The 12,709-nt window shown below is 38.3% G+C and overlaps 1 protein-coding gene across 1 annotated transcript in view; it reads right to left on the bottom strand.

Moving 5' to 3' along the window:
• LOC311095144 (uncharacterized protein) overlaps positions 1 to 12,709 on the bottom strand; it is a 49,912-nt gene that overhangs the window by 25,497 nt on the left and 11,706 nt on the right. The window lies entirely within an intron of this gene.

A 12,709-nucleotide genomic window follows, 5' to 3' on the forward strand; every position in this document is an offset into this window, starting at 1 on the left:
CTACCTGTCCTGTGAAGTGCGTACCCTGATCTGAGTCAATGCAATCTGGTAATCCCCATCTGGGAATGAAATCAGTGACAAGACATTTAGCAGTATGTGCAGCTGTAGCACGCCCTGTTGGATAAGTTTCTATCCATCTTGAGAATTTGTCTATTACTACCAAAACGTCAGTTTTTCCCTTACAACGAGGCAACGATATGTAATCAACTTGCAAATGACGGAATGGTCCTGGTGGAGCTGGGGTATGTGCTGCTGGTGTAATGGCTGCTGGTACATCATTATTTTTCTGACATGTAACACACCTTTTGGCTGTTTCTGTGGCTACCTGTCTGAATTTTGGATTCCACCATTGATTTGAGAACCTGTGATTCATCGTTGCTGGACCACTGTGACCCAAATTGTGTATTTGTTGAGCCAAATATGGCAGCAGTGATTCGGGAGCAACATACTTCCCCCCTTTGGTCCAGCAGCCAGATGAATCAACGGTGGCTCCTTTGTCTAACCATGTCCATGCTTCATATAGAGGAACATCTTTGTACAAATCAATGATAGATTCAGGAGGCAGAATTGTCTTCTGTGCTGTACTACCTGAACACACTTGTACAGTTACATAGAAACAAGCCTGTTTAGCTGCTACATCTGCAAGAGCATTACCTTTAGCTTCTGTAGTGTTAGTTGTGAGATGTGCTTTCACTTTGATCACCGCTAATTTCTTTGGAAGTTTCATGGCAAACATAAGATCTTTCACTAATTCAGCATGCTTAATGGGGGATCCAGCAGAAGTTAGAAACTGTCTGCTTTGCCAAATGACGCCAAAATCATGAATAACCCCAAAAGCATATCTGGAATCTGTGTAGATATTTGCAACTGATCCTGAAGCTAGTGTGCATGCTCTAGTTAAAGCTACCAGTTCTGCAGCCTGAGCTGAAAAATGATCTGGAAGACGACCTGAAGCTACCACCTCAGTGGTGGACGTTACTGCATAACCTGCTCGTCTGTTCCCTTCAATTACTTGAGCTGAACCATCAACAAACAACTCAAATTCTGAATTTTCTATGGGAGTTTCTGCTATTTCACTTGTCGCTGCATATGTAAGCGTAACACAATCATGAGTCATTTCGCCTTCATCCTCTAACACAACTTCAGCCATTGCAGACATCATACATGCTGAGGGGTTCGTGACTGGTGCACGCTGTAAAACAATGTTCGGGGCTGTGAGAGTAGTTAACCAATTTCCCCAACGAGAGGAAGTGACAGAAGTGACTTTTGCTTGATTCATTAGTGCGGATACTGCATGAGGGCATTTTACATTTACCGTCTGACCTAACACCATTACTGATGAAGCCTGAAGCGCTAGATGAACTGCCTGTACTGCTCTGAGGCATGGTCCCATACCTTGAGCTACTATGTCAAGTTTACCAGAATAGTAATGAATTGGACGTAAACTGCCCCCATGATCTTGCATTAGACATGCAGTCATAAAGCCCAAATGTTCATGGACATAAAGCACAAAGGGTCTATTAGATTGGGCAATTCCTAATGCTGGTGCTTGACATAGTGCTCTCTTCAAATCATTGAATGCTTTGAGGTGAAGTTCTTCCATACAAACAATATCTGAATCTTTACCATGGCCTTTCAACAAGTCATAGAGAGGCTGAGCAATCGAGGCATATTCTTCAATCCACGGTCTACAGTAACCTGCTGTTCCTAAAAATGAGCGTAGTGTTTTAATGGTAGTAGGCGGAGGTATGGCTTTGACTGAAGCCGCTCGATCCTGTGTAATGGATCTATTTCCTGCACCTGTATCAAGCAAAAAGTCAATCTCTTTTTCTTTTATGCTACCTTTCACAAAAATTCTTTTGTCATTATGATGGATTACAGGGGAAAGGTAGCTACTCACAGCCCCAACAATTAGTTTTTTTCCTGTTCTTTTTGTGCTCTTAGAAGAGCCTGCGCGAGCTGTCCTAAAGTTTCAGTGGACATTGGCGGAACTACATCAGGATTGTAGGCAGGCTGAGAAGGAGCAGAATTATGCATAGCATTTCTTTTTGTATCTTGCAACTTCTTCCTACACTCTCGCTCCCAATGTCCTAAGTTTCCACAGTAGTGGCATTTGCCTTCTTTTTTAGACCACCTGTTTTCTTGTTTCGTTGTGTTAAACGTAGCTGCTGCTATTCTCACTTGGCTTTTAACATCAGCATCTCTTTCCCATGTAGCTAACCTGTCTAGGTTACTTCTGAGAGTTCCGTTAGCCCACGTAACATGTAGGAATGGCAAGGCTGATCTGTACTCAGCTATAAGACCATCTGCCCAAATACGGATTAGAGCTCCTCTATCATCTAGTACACTTTCAGAATCCTCCACTATTCCACTGTACGTGGCAGCTGCCTGAGAAAATCTTTCAGTGTATTCACTTATAGTCTCTCCTTTCTTTTGTACACATCTAGTAACTTTCGACCAGTCTATTTTGGGTCCTAAGAGATTCTTTAGGATTTTCAAAACACCTTCTCTCAAATCGCCTTTACTGGCATGTTGTAGTTCAGACGTAACAGCAGACTCAAAATTGTTGAATTCAGATTCAGTTAGAATTTGTGACATCAGCTGTGTTACTTCTGGCAACGACATGTCGTAAAGACGCATTTTACTTATCAATGCTCTTCTAAATTCAGAAAAATTTGTGCGTGCTGAGGGTAAGCTCTGGGATAGTCTCTCTACATCTTTAGGTCCTAGCGCTTTGACAACAGTTTGTATTTGTACAACAGAAGAGTTGAGAGGAACACTTTCAGTTCCCTCAATTCCCTGAGACCTTCTCCTTGCCCCACACACCTTCACTGAATCTACTGGCTTATCAGTTACTGATTGGATGGCTACATCTGTTTCAAAAAAAGCTTGTAAGTCAGGGTAAATGGTATCTGGCTGACTAACTTCTACATCAGTTTTTTCTATAGCTTTGTTGCGGCTCAATTTCTTAGTCAACGAAGATATTCTAGCACGTAGCTCATTTACCTGTTTCTCTAGCTCTGCGTTGCGCTTAGACTGTTCTGTGGCTTTTGCTAAGACAAATTCTCGATGAACACAAATAATGCCCTTCATATGGTTTTTGCGGATGCTTGCTCCAAGCACCTTTTTACACTCATCTACTGACCAAGTTTTGTCTGGGTGAATTTCATATTTCTGAGTTAGTTCCTGTCTAACTTTTTCAGTGACTATTAGGTCCATTTGTTCTCTTAACATATTTTTGAATTCGCTTTCTGTCCACGATGGAGTCGCAAAGCCACCCTTTTCCGTTGTGGGGATCAGTCTGGCATTTTTTCTAAACATTTCTGTGAGTTTTCTCGTTACCACACAATAAACAAAAAAACTAAAACTTCTCTAGGGTACACTTGTTAACACATCAGCTATTGCTAACTTTCCAAATGACCAACACTTCACACTTAACCTCCCTGCCTACAAAAAACAGAGGATAAAACAAAATATTAGCAATTTACGCTAAAATCTTCCCTGCCTACAAAAACAGAGGATCAAACTAAATATTAGCAATTTACGCTAAAATCTTCCCTGCCTACAATAACAGAGGATCAACTGCAAATAACTAGCACGTAAAGCTAATTCTTCTCTGCCTAAAGCAAAGGGTACACAATATTAACCTGTAATGTTAATCTTCCCTGACGGGCAGAGGGTATCTTTCATCTCTAAAAAAAAAACTTTTTTTTAAAGGATAACTTAGTTAACAAAACCCTGCAGCTGTCTGTTAACTCTTCTCTGAACGGCGCAGAGGAAAAACACATATACTGGTCTGTAGCAGTTCTTTGAATGGAGTCAAAAACTCACCAACCCTTGGTTGTAAAGGAAGATTCTGGAACTCAGTCAGGCTTTGAGATCTTTGAGCTTGAAGTTTCAATCTGGAGGAAGCTGGAAAAATTCAGTCTGGTAATCTTTGTTTAGCTGGAAGTTTCTCTCTGGATTCCAAAAGATGCAGTCTGGAAAGCAGATCTTTTGTTGAGCTTGCTGTTTCAATCTGGATTCAGGTCTTTGAGTTTGACGTTCTTTGAGTTTTCTTTTTCTCCATCCGGGTTCACGGCACCAAGTTGTTGTGAACTTAGAATCGAACGACCAGGAGACTTGGTTGTTCCTTCAGCAGGATTCTTTATTGAGAACACGAGCCGTCGGCAGCTGCAGTCACCAAGCCTGACGTGAATGTTCTCTTACAGTTTATATACATTTAGGGGCAGGAACCGAAAAAGACAGGTTTAGGAACTGGTTTTAGACTGAGAGCATTGCCCACCCTAATCCACTCAGCATATCTATTCAAACACTGAGACCCGAGTACAGGACTGGCTGGACTTTCTTGCTAAAACACAAACTCCAAGAGTTTCAGTAAAACAGGACTGACCAGAGTCGTTTGCTAGAAAACTCTGATAATCATAATTTATACCTAACCTTAACCTGCTAAATTCAATGTAAACCTAAATTAAACATTTTAATAAATCTGGATTCCCACAGTGCATTACAGACACATAAAGCAGAGACCCGTCAGCACTGAGCTAATTCATGCACTTCTGCTCTCCAGCCTGATAGGAAACACTGCAAAAAACAAACAAACATGAAAGCCAGAACAAGTAGTTAAATAACTAATTAGAGAAAGGATGGAAAAAACAACAACAGAACAGACAAGAGTTATCAGATGTTTAGAAAGTTTTATGCAGCTAAATAGACATATAAAAATAAATGTTTACATTTATTTCACAGAAAATGTGAGTTGTCTTTGTGTGTGCTCAAAGTGTTGCAATGTAGTGGTGTTCAGAGTGTTGATGCTAGATTGTTGTGGGTGGTTGCCAGGGTGTTGCTAAGTGGTTGCTTAGGTGTTCAGAATGGTGCTCTGGGTGGTTGTTAGGTTGTTGTTAAGTGGTTGGTAATGTATTCAGAGTGTTGATAAGAGTGTTATGGGTGGTTGGTTGCCAAGGTGTTGCTAAGAGTTTGCTAAGGTGTTCAGAATGTCAATGCTAGAGTGTAGTGAGTGTGATTGACAGGGTGTTGCTATGTGTTGCTAAGTGGTTGCTAAGGTGTTCAGAATGTCAATGCTAGAGTGTAGTGAGTGTGATTGACAGGGTGTTGCTATGTGTTACTAAGTGGTTGCTAAGGTGTTCAGAATGTCAATGCTAGAGTGTAGTGAATGTGATTGACAGGGTGTTGCTATGTGTTACTAAGTGGTTGCTAAGGTGTTCAGAATGTCAATGCTAGAGTGTAGTGAGTGTGATTGACAGGGTGTTGCTATGTGTTACTAAGTGGTTGCTAAGGTGTTCAGAATGTCAATGCTAGAGTGTAGTGAGTGTGATTGACAGGGTGTTGCTATGTGTTACTAAGTGGTTGCTATGGTGTTCAGAGTGTTGATCCAAGAGTGTTGTGGGTGATTGCCAGGGTGTTACTTTTTGTTACTAAGAATGTTGATGCTAGAGTGCTGTGATTTGCAATGGTGTTGCTGTGCATTGCTAAGAGTCTTTTTAATGCATGTAGTTGTGTGGTTGCTAGGGTGTTGCTTACTGGTCCAAGTCAAAAGAGTCTCTGTGATCTTCTGGTAATCTCTGACGCCGGTTCCTCAATAGTTCGTCTGTTGGATATTTTTCACCCGTTTAATCTTTCAGATGGTGAATAGGGTGCGTTTGATCACTTAGTAAAGTAAGTAACAGCGAATACTGAAGAAACAAACACTAGTTTCACAGAAGTGTGTGTTTGTGTCCTTTGAGTTCCATGGAAATGAATCCGTGTTGTTGATTCACAAAAGCCTGTTGACGATCAATACACTTTAGACACACATTTATGAATTGATTCTCTCTCTCTCTCTCTCTCTCTCTCTCTCTCTCTCTCTCTCTCTCTCTCTCTCTCTCTCTCTCTCCCCCTCCCCCTCTAGCCTAAATAAAAACTGTACATTTATGAATATGTATTTATTTGACCTAGGTTGATTTGAGTTATTTCAAGCAGAAAGGCTTATAGACAGAAAGCGTTCTCATTTTGTGCTGCTGTAGATTTATTTGAGCACCTTCAGATCTTTTATGTCAGTAGGAATTCTCAGTAGGTAAATGTTCTCAATATACACCCAGAGCCGTCATCTGCGTGAGATATTGCTCATAATCAGCTGTAATATCAGAAGCGTGCTGAGAGAGTTCAGTCTATTAGATTTACCCTGTGTTTCAACCAAGTGGGTGTATAATACGTGCTTGGAGAAAACGAGCTGTTAGCATTCACATTCATTTCACATTCAGGTACATGATTTGAATTCTGCCTCTGGAACTACTATTAAATGATGTGATATATTTAGTAATTAATATGCAAGTATGTTGGACCAATAACATTTCAGTGTGGGCGGAGCTAATCAGCATAATGAGACAAATAGAAATCAGGGGACTCATTCATGAAGACATGAATACATAATGATCCCAAATGTGAATTTATGACAGTTTCCAAACTTCTCTTAGGAATTATTTATAAAATGTATAGACACAATGCACCTCTTGATGGAAATAACATCACAACATTTATTTCCATTAAGAGGTGCACCAATTTTTGGTCAGGATCTTGTATTGACAATCCAAGAGTCCAGGACTCTGTAAAGTGTCCTCCAGCACATCCCAAAGACTTTCAAATTCATGTGTGAAAATGATTCTTCATGCTCTTTCCAACCATTCTTTCACAATCTGAGTCTGAATCTTGACAATATCATTCTGGAATATGGTCATGATGTTTCTTCCATGAAATGAAAAGCTACTCCATCAATTAGGGTTAGAAGAACTGTTGCCAAACATATAACATGTTAGAAACATAATAATCACAACCATAATGATCCAATCATAGACTCTTAAGAATTTGCCTATTTAAATCCAAACAGTGACTTTTTTTTTGTATATCAAGGTTATTAATGTTAACTAAAACCAAAACCTTGAAATACTTTAAATAAATGTTAACCAAAACAGAATCCAATATATAAAGATAAAATTGCTAATTTAGTTTTACTTGATGTACTAAAATAACTAAAACTACAGCTGAAATAAAAATTACTGAAAACTATATAAGCATATTAAAACACAATAACTAAATATATATATAAAAACCTAAAATTAAAATAAAAACAGGAAAATATCAAATAAAAGCTAATTTAAAAATATTTATAAAAATCTATTATAAAATATCAATAGTATCTTTTAGTATCTCAATAATAAATTGTAGTAAAATAACACTGTATACCGTGTTGTTTTCAGTGTCACTGAGATACTATTTATATTTTTTCAGGAAATTATTTATATAATTAATTAATTTCAGTAATGTAATTATAACAAAACATTTAAAAATTTTGCTCATTTTAAATGCATAATAGTATAAATTAATATTGTGATTGCCTGTTTTTCTTTACATTTTCATAATCTATGTCATATTATGTTAATATCATCACAAAAACTTCACATAAGAACATTTTCATATCAGTATCTTTGTTTTGTTCCTCACTTTCGACGTAAAATGAAATCCATGGAATTTAGGATGAAATCCAATCCGTGTTTTATAAGTGAGGATTGAGAAAATGTCCTGTAACCTCTTGTTTGCTGTGGTAGAAACTGATTTGGATAACAATTATTTAGATATTTACAAATTATCATATTTACATGCAAATGTTTGCTTTTATTGTTTTGAATACTTGGAAATAGCATGAGGGATAGACACTAGACTAGAGAGATTCTTAAAATATTCCTCTCCGTCTTCAGCCTCCAGACTATGACTTCCTCAAGGTTTCTGTGTTTGATTCTGTCTGACCTCTGACCTTTGCTCACAGCTCAACAGGCTTTAGAATCTATCTGAGATTGCATGACCTGACCATAGACCTGGAGGTCAAAAAGCATTTCTGGTACTGAAACCACAGCAAACAATGACTCAAATAATCACAAGGGGCTGATGGCCTGGTGGCCAAGATGTGTGTACTTCGGGGGTCTATGAATTGTCACACCTTTAGTACAATGGGGGAAGTTGTAATTATCTGATTGGTCAGTTTGAATGTCTCACATTTGGGTTTTAGTCACATGGTCAGGGAATGGATAAAAGAAGATTGTAACTGTTGCTCTGTCTCTTTTATCCTCTGGCTCTTGTGGTCCCTTTCTTGTGGCTCTCTCCTCTTTGATTCTCTGGCTATATGCTTGGTACAATTAAAGGGATGGTTCGGAGTAAAATCAACCTAGGGTCCTTTGCACCATGACCTCGAGCCAAAACTTTAAAGGTATAAGTTATCATCATCTCATACATCTATTTTGTAACTATTTTAAGTGTAACCATAACCATATTTTGTCATGAAACCTTTTCAATTACAAATAATGTGCTAACTAGTTTTAATTTGTTGTTGACGTTGAAGTGCGACCTATTGCAATACAATATCATCACTCTATATAGCAACGCTCTCCCACATATTAAGCTATTGTAACTGCACTTATTTCCGTCGTTGGTATAAGTAGCAGTGGGTGGTAATAGACAAGAAATGTACAGTTTTCTACCATCTTGCTGACAACATTTCTTTAGTCATTCGGCGGTCTTGCAGCCTGAAACCCTGCAGGAAATCCACCCTTACACTGTACATGATCTTGTTTAAGTTAAAGTGAATTTAGACGGCAGGTGAACGGTGGCCTTGAGTTTGGATGACAGCAGGAAAGTGGTTTGAGATTGTAATGCAATTAACCTTTGACCTAAGGAGCAAACAAAAGCACAGAAACACTTTCTAAAATCATTCCGAGGTCATTCCAGGCCTCAAGCTTTTGTCTTCCGGTCGCCAAATCTTCCTGTTTTGTTCCCTTGGTAACTTCCAATATTTCAGTCAGGCCTGTCGGCTAATGAGAAGCGACCAATTCATGCATGACAACAAAATTAAAATAAGCCTCAAAAACTCCTGGCGTTCCACTTCCAAACGTTGATCTGCCAGTTGAGGAGCATCATGGAAGACTTTTCCTCCTAATTAACAGCGAGAAAGAGTTTAAAGTTGGGGAGGATTCTGCTGTCGTTCTGTAACGAAAATAATTAATGTTCTCCAAAGACACGCCGGAGGAATGAAGATTCATTTCTCTCTCTGATCAGCTGAAGTCATGCTCTGGCGCTTTAATACGGATAAAGACAGAGGCTGCTTACAATCTGCCTTCTAACCAAATGTAACCTCAGGAGTGAGAAATTAATATTTTGAATGTTTTACATCGACTGCAGAGGTGTTTTTGTCTTGACTTTCTTTAGTGTGTAATATTGCTGTTTGAGCGTGAAAAAGCTCTGCAAAGTCACAAACTTCTCTATATCAGTGTCAGTGTTTCTGAACTCCTGAAACGCCTCCATTGTCGTCTTGAGTTTCTTCCGGGAACGAACACGTCACAATATTCCTCATTTAAATAATTAATGCGCAGAATAAAAGGGGCGGGGCCTGGTTGAGTTAGTTAGTAGTGTGTTAAACTGGTGGTTATGGTAAGAGGCGGGACATTTCCCAAACACACTCGAAGTGCTCGACCAATCACAACACACTGCTCCAGCCGACCAATCAGAGCACAGTGTGCTTTTCAGAAGGAGGGGCTTCATAGAGACAGGAACTAAACTGAGGCAATGGCTGTATCCGAAATCGCCCCCTATATCCTTAAATAGGTCACTATTTGAGGAAACAGCCATTTGTAGTGGTGTCCGAAACCATAGCCGGACATTATCGAGTGCACTCATTCAATCCCACAATGCACCGCAATAACGAGTCTACAACCGATGTACGCTCAACGGCTAGAATATTAATATTACAGTCAAGCGTAATATCATACAGGTATAAATTCCTTTTTAATTGATTATTAAATCGTATAATTAAGGTTTATACATGGTAGTTTCCATGACAGATTTCTTCTGAGGCAGTGTAACGGTTTAATGATCTAAAGCATAATAGAGCGAGCTTAGGTGATAACTAAGCTAATATTTAATTACTACAATAGTAATTTCTCGCTAGAAATTACATCAAAAGTGGAAAATGTTGGCCAAAAATGTACATTTCAGATGCCATCTTTATGGTCACAGAATGGAAAGCACAGGATTGAGGGATATCAAAGGTATTGAAAGATGCATCTACGCTGCCTTCAAAAATCGATCAGATGAAAGGATCTCAGGAGACGTGGAAGTGAAGCTAACACTGGATTCAGACGTGCCTTGATGCTTTCCTACCTAGAAATGGATCCTCTGAAGGCAGCATTTTTAAACATTCGGATGCAGCCATTGTGTTTTTGAACATCCAAGCAGGAAACCCTATGGAAGCTTTTTTTCCCGCCACGAATAAAACATTTTAAAAGATAATTGCGACTTTTTATAGAGTTTACATCTCATAGTTATTTCTTTATCAGAATTGCGTGTTATAAAGTCTGAATTTGTTCGATATAAAGTCAGAATTGCTTGATATAAACTTGCAATTGCAAGAAATATATATTTTTTTTTTTACATCAGTTTACATCTCACAATTCTGACTTTAGATAAGTCGCAATTACCTGTGGCGGAAACAAGCTTCCATTGAAACCTATACTAGTAGAGCCCAAAAACAAAATCAAGACTTTGAAAAATGGCATAAAATGGCCTCTTTAAAAGTTTTAACTTGACCTGCTGTCTCAATACATATATGCTTATAAAACAGTGAGATTGCATCGAAACAGATTAAAACAAGTGCAAACAAATGCAAAAATTTGTCTTGTGTGAACGACCCCATAAAATGCTGTCTTGGTAGGTGGAGCGTTGTGTCTGTGCGTGAGAGATGTTCAAAGGTTGTATTTTGTTTAAGTGACTAGAGGGAGCCGGCCGCTGTGGATGTGTGTATAATTGCGGGTCTCTGACAGCGTTTTAATAATGTACAGTGTCTAAATTACTGTGAATTACCGTGTCTTCAGAGACGCCCCCTTGCTTCTGTCTCGCCGTCTCTAGTGAGGTGAAACTGTGCTGCTAGAAGAGACGCATTTCTTTTCTGTCTCGTCAGACTCAGTCAGAGTTAATTAAGCTTTAAATCTTGTTTAACACAAATGAATTATTCATATGCCAATTTACAGTGGATGGACTTTAAATTCATACAACTGCAGGTCAGGAGTGTGTGTGACTCTGCTTTTCCTCATGCTGCTTTCCATTCAACTCAGACAATGAGAATTTCTACTTGGAAAGGGCAACAAAAACTTTGAAACAAGTTACGTCACCTTAATTTCTATAGTGCTTTATATGATACAGACTGTTTATATGCAGCTTCACAGTAATAAACAGGAAAATAGCAGAATGCAAACATCAAATATGAGACAAATTTTAATTCTACTGTAAAGCAGCTCGAAAAAGTCAACAGTGTCATTATTCAGCTCAGTTCAGTTCAGTGTTGATTCAGTTCAGTTCAATAACTGTAAAGTTAATCAATTATGAAACAAATTTGAATCAGCTGTAAAGCAGCTCTACAGAAGTCAATAGTGTCATTATTCAGCTAAATTCAGTTCAAGTTATGTTTTCATATGATAGTGTCAGTACAGTCAAACTGATGATATTACTGAATATTAAGTGTCTTAATATGTCTTAAAAGTGTGGTATAATGCCCTTTTCACGAGATGTAAAATAAGTCTCTGATTTCCCCAGAGTGTGTATGTGAAGTTTTAGCTCAAAATACCCCACAGATATTTTTAATAGCATGTTAAAGTTATTTCTTTTTGAGGGTGAGCAAAAACGCACCGTTTTGTGTCTGTTCCTTTAAATGCAAATGAGCTGCTGCTCCCGGCACAGGGGGCGGAGCTTCAACAGCTTGCACTCACACAGACATGCACTGAAAATGTCAAAAACTTTTAGCCTTTTATGTTCAAACTGGATTCAGACAATAATGGAGAGACTCAAGAAGAAGTGACGACATGTCGAAGCAGCAGGACATTTCTGAATGTTTAGTTGATGAATTTATGAAGCTGATGTGTAGTTATCTTCTAGTCATTTATTAGCATATTCTGTCTTGATAATTTATAAATCGTGTTCAGGGGGCGGGGTTTATGTAAATTCTAGGGTTGGTGATGTCACTAACCCAGGAGGAATGTGGTGTAGTCTCTACCAGCCGTTTGTTGTAGTCCTTAAAAAGCGATTTCTTTAAAAGCAAATATCTCCCTTTGCTTTGAACTTTGAGTGTCGTGACTTTGCAGATGTTGTTTATGCTCAAACAGCAACATTACACACTAACTAAAGTTAAAAAAGTGAAATCATAATCAACCACCCCTTTAATAAAGGTGACAGTGGCAAGCAACCCAAAATCCAAGCCTGATTTCACTGATAAATGAGTGGAAAACATCCCACAAATTTGAAAAAGTACCATGATATTACTGATACATCACTGTACTATAGTATGTTCACTTGTGTACAAGTTTATGTGTTGATTCCCGGTTTTCTTGATTTTTTTTAATGAAATATGTAAGCAAAAGGACTAGAGGCTATTATCTCTTCTCATTTTGACACTCTTTACTGCAAAAAAAAAAAATCTTACTTGGTATTTATATCTTGTTTTCCAGTACAAATATCAAAACATTCTTAATTCAAGATACATTTACTTAAGATGCTAAATTAAACTAGATATTAAGTCTTGTTTCTGAAAAATGTAACAAAATTATGTGAGTATACGCTTCAAACAAGAAAAACATATCTGAAACTGTACTTCACCGCTGGCAAAATGGGCTTTCAA

This window comes from Abramis brama, assembly GCF_963993115.1.
Source record: "Abramis brama genome assembly, chromosome: 13".
In the NCBI taxonomy this organism is placed as follows: Eukaryota; Metazoa; Chordata; class Actinopteri; order Cypriniformes; family Leuciscidae; genus Abramis; species Abramis brama.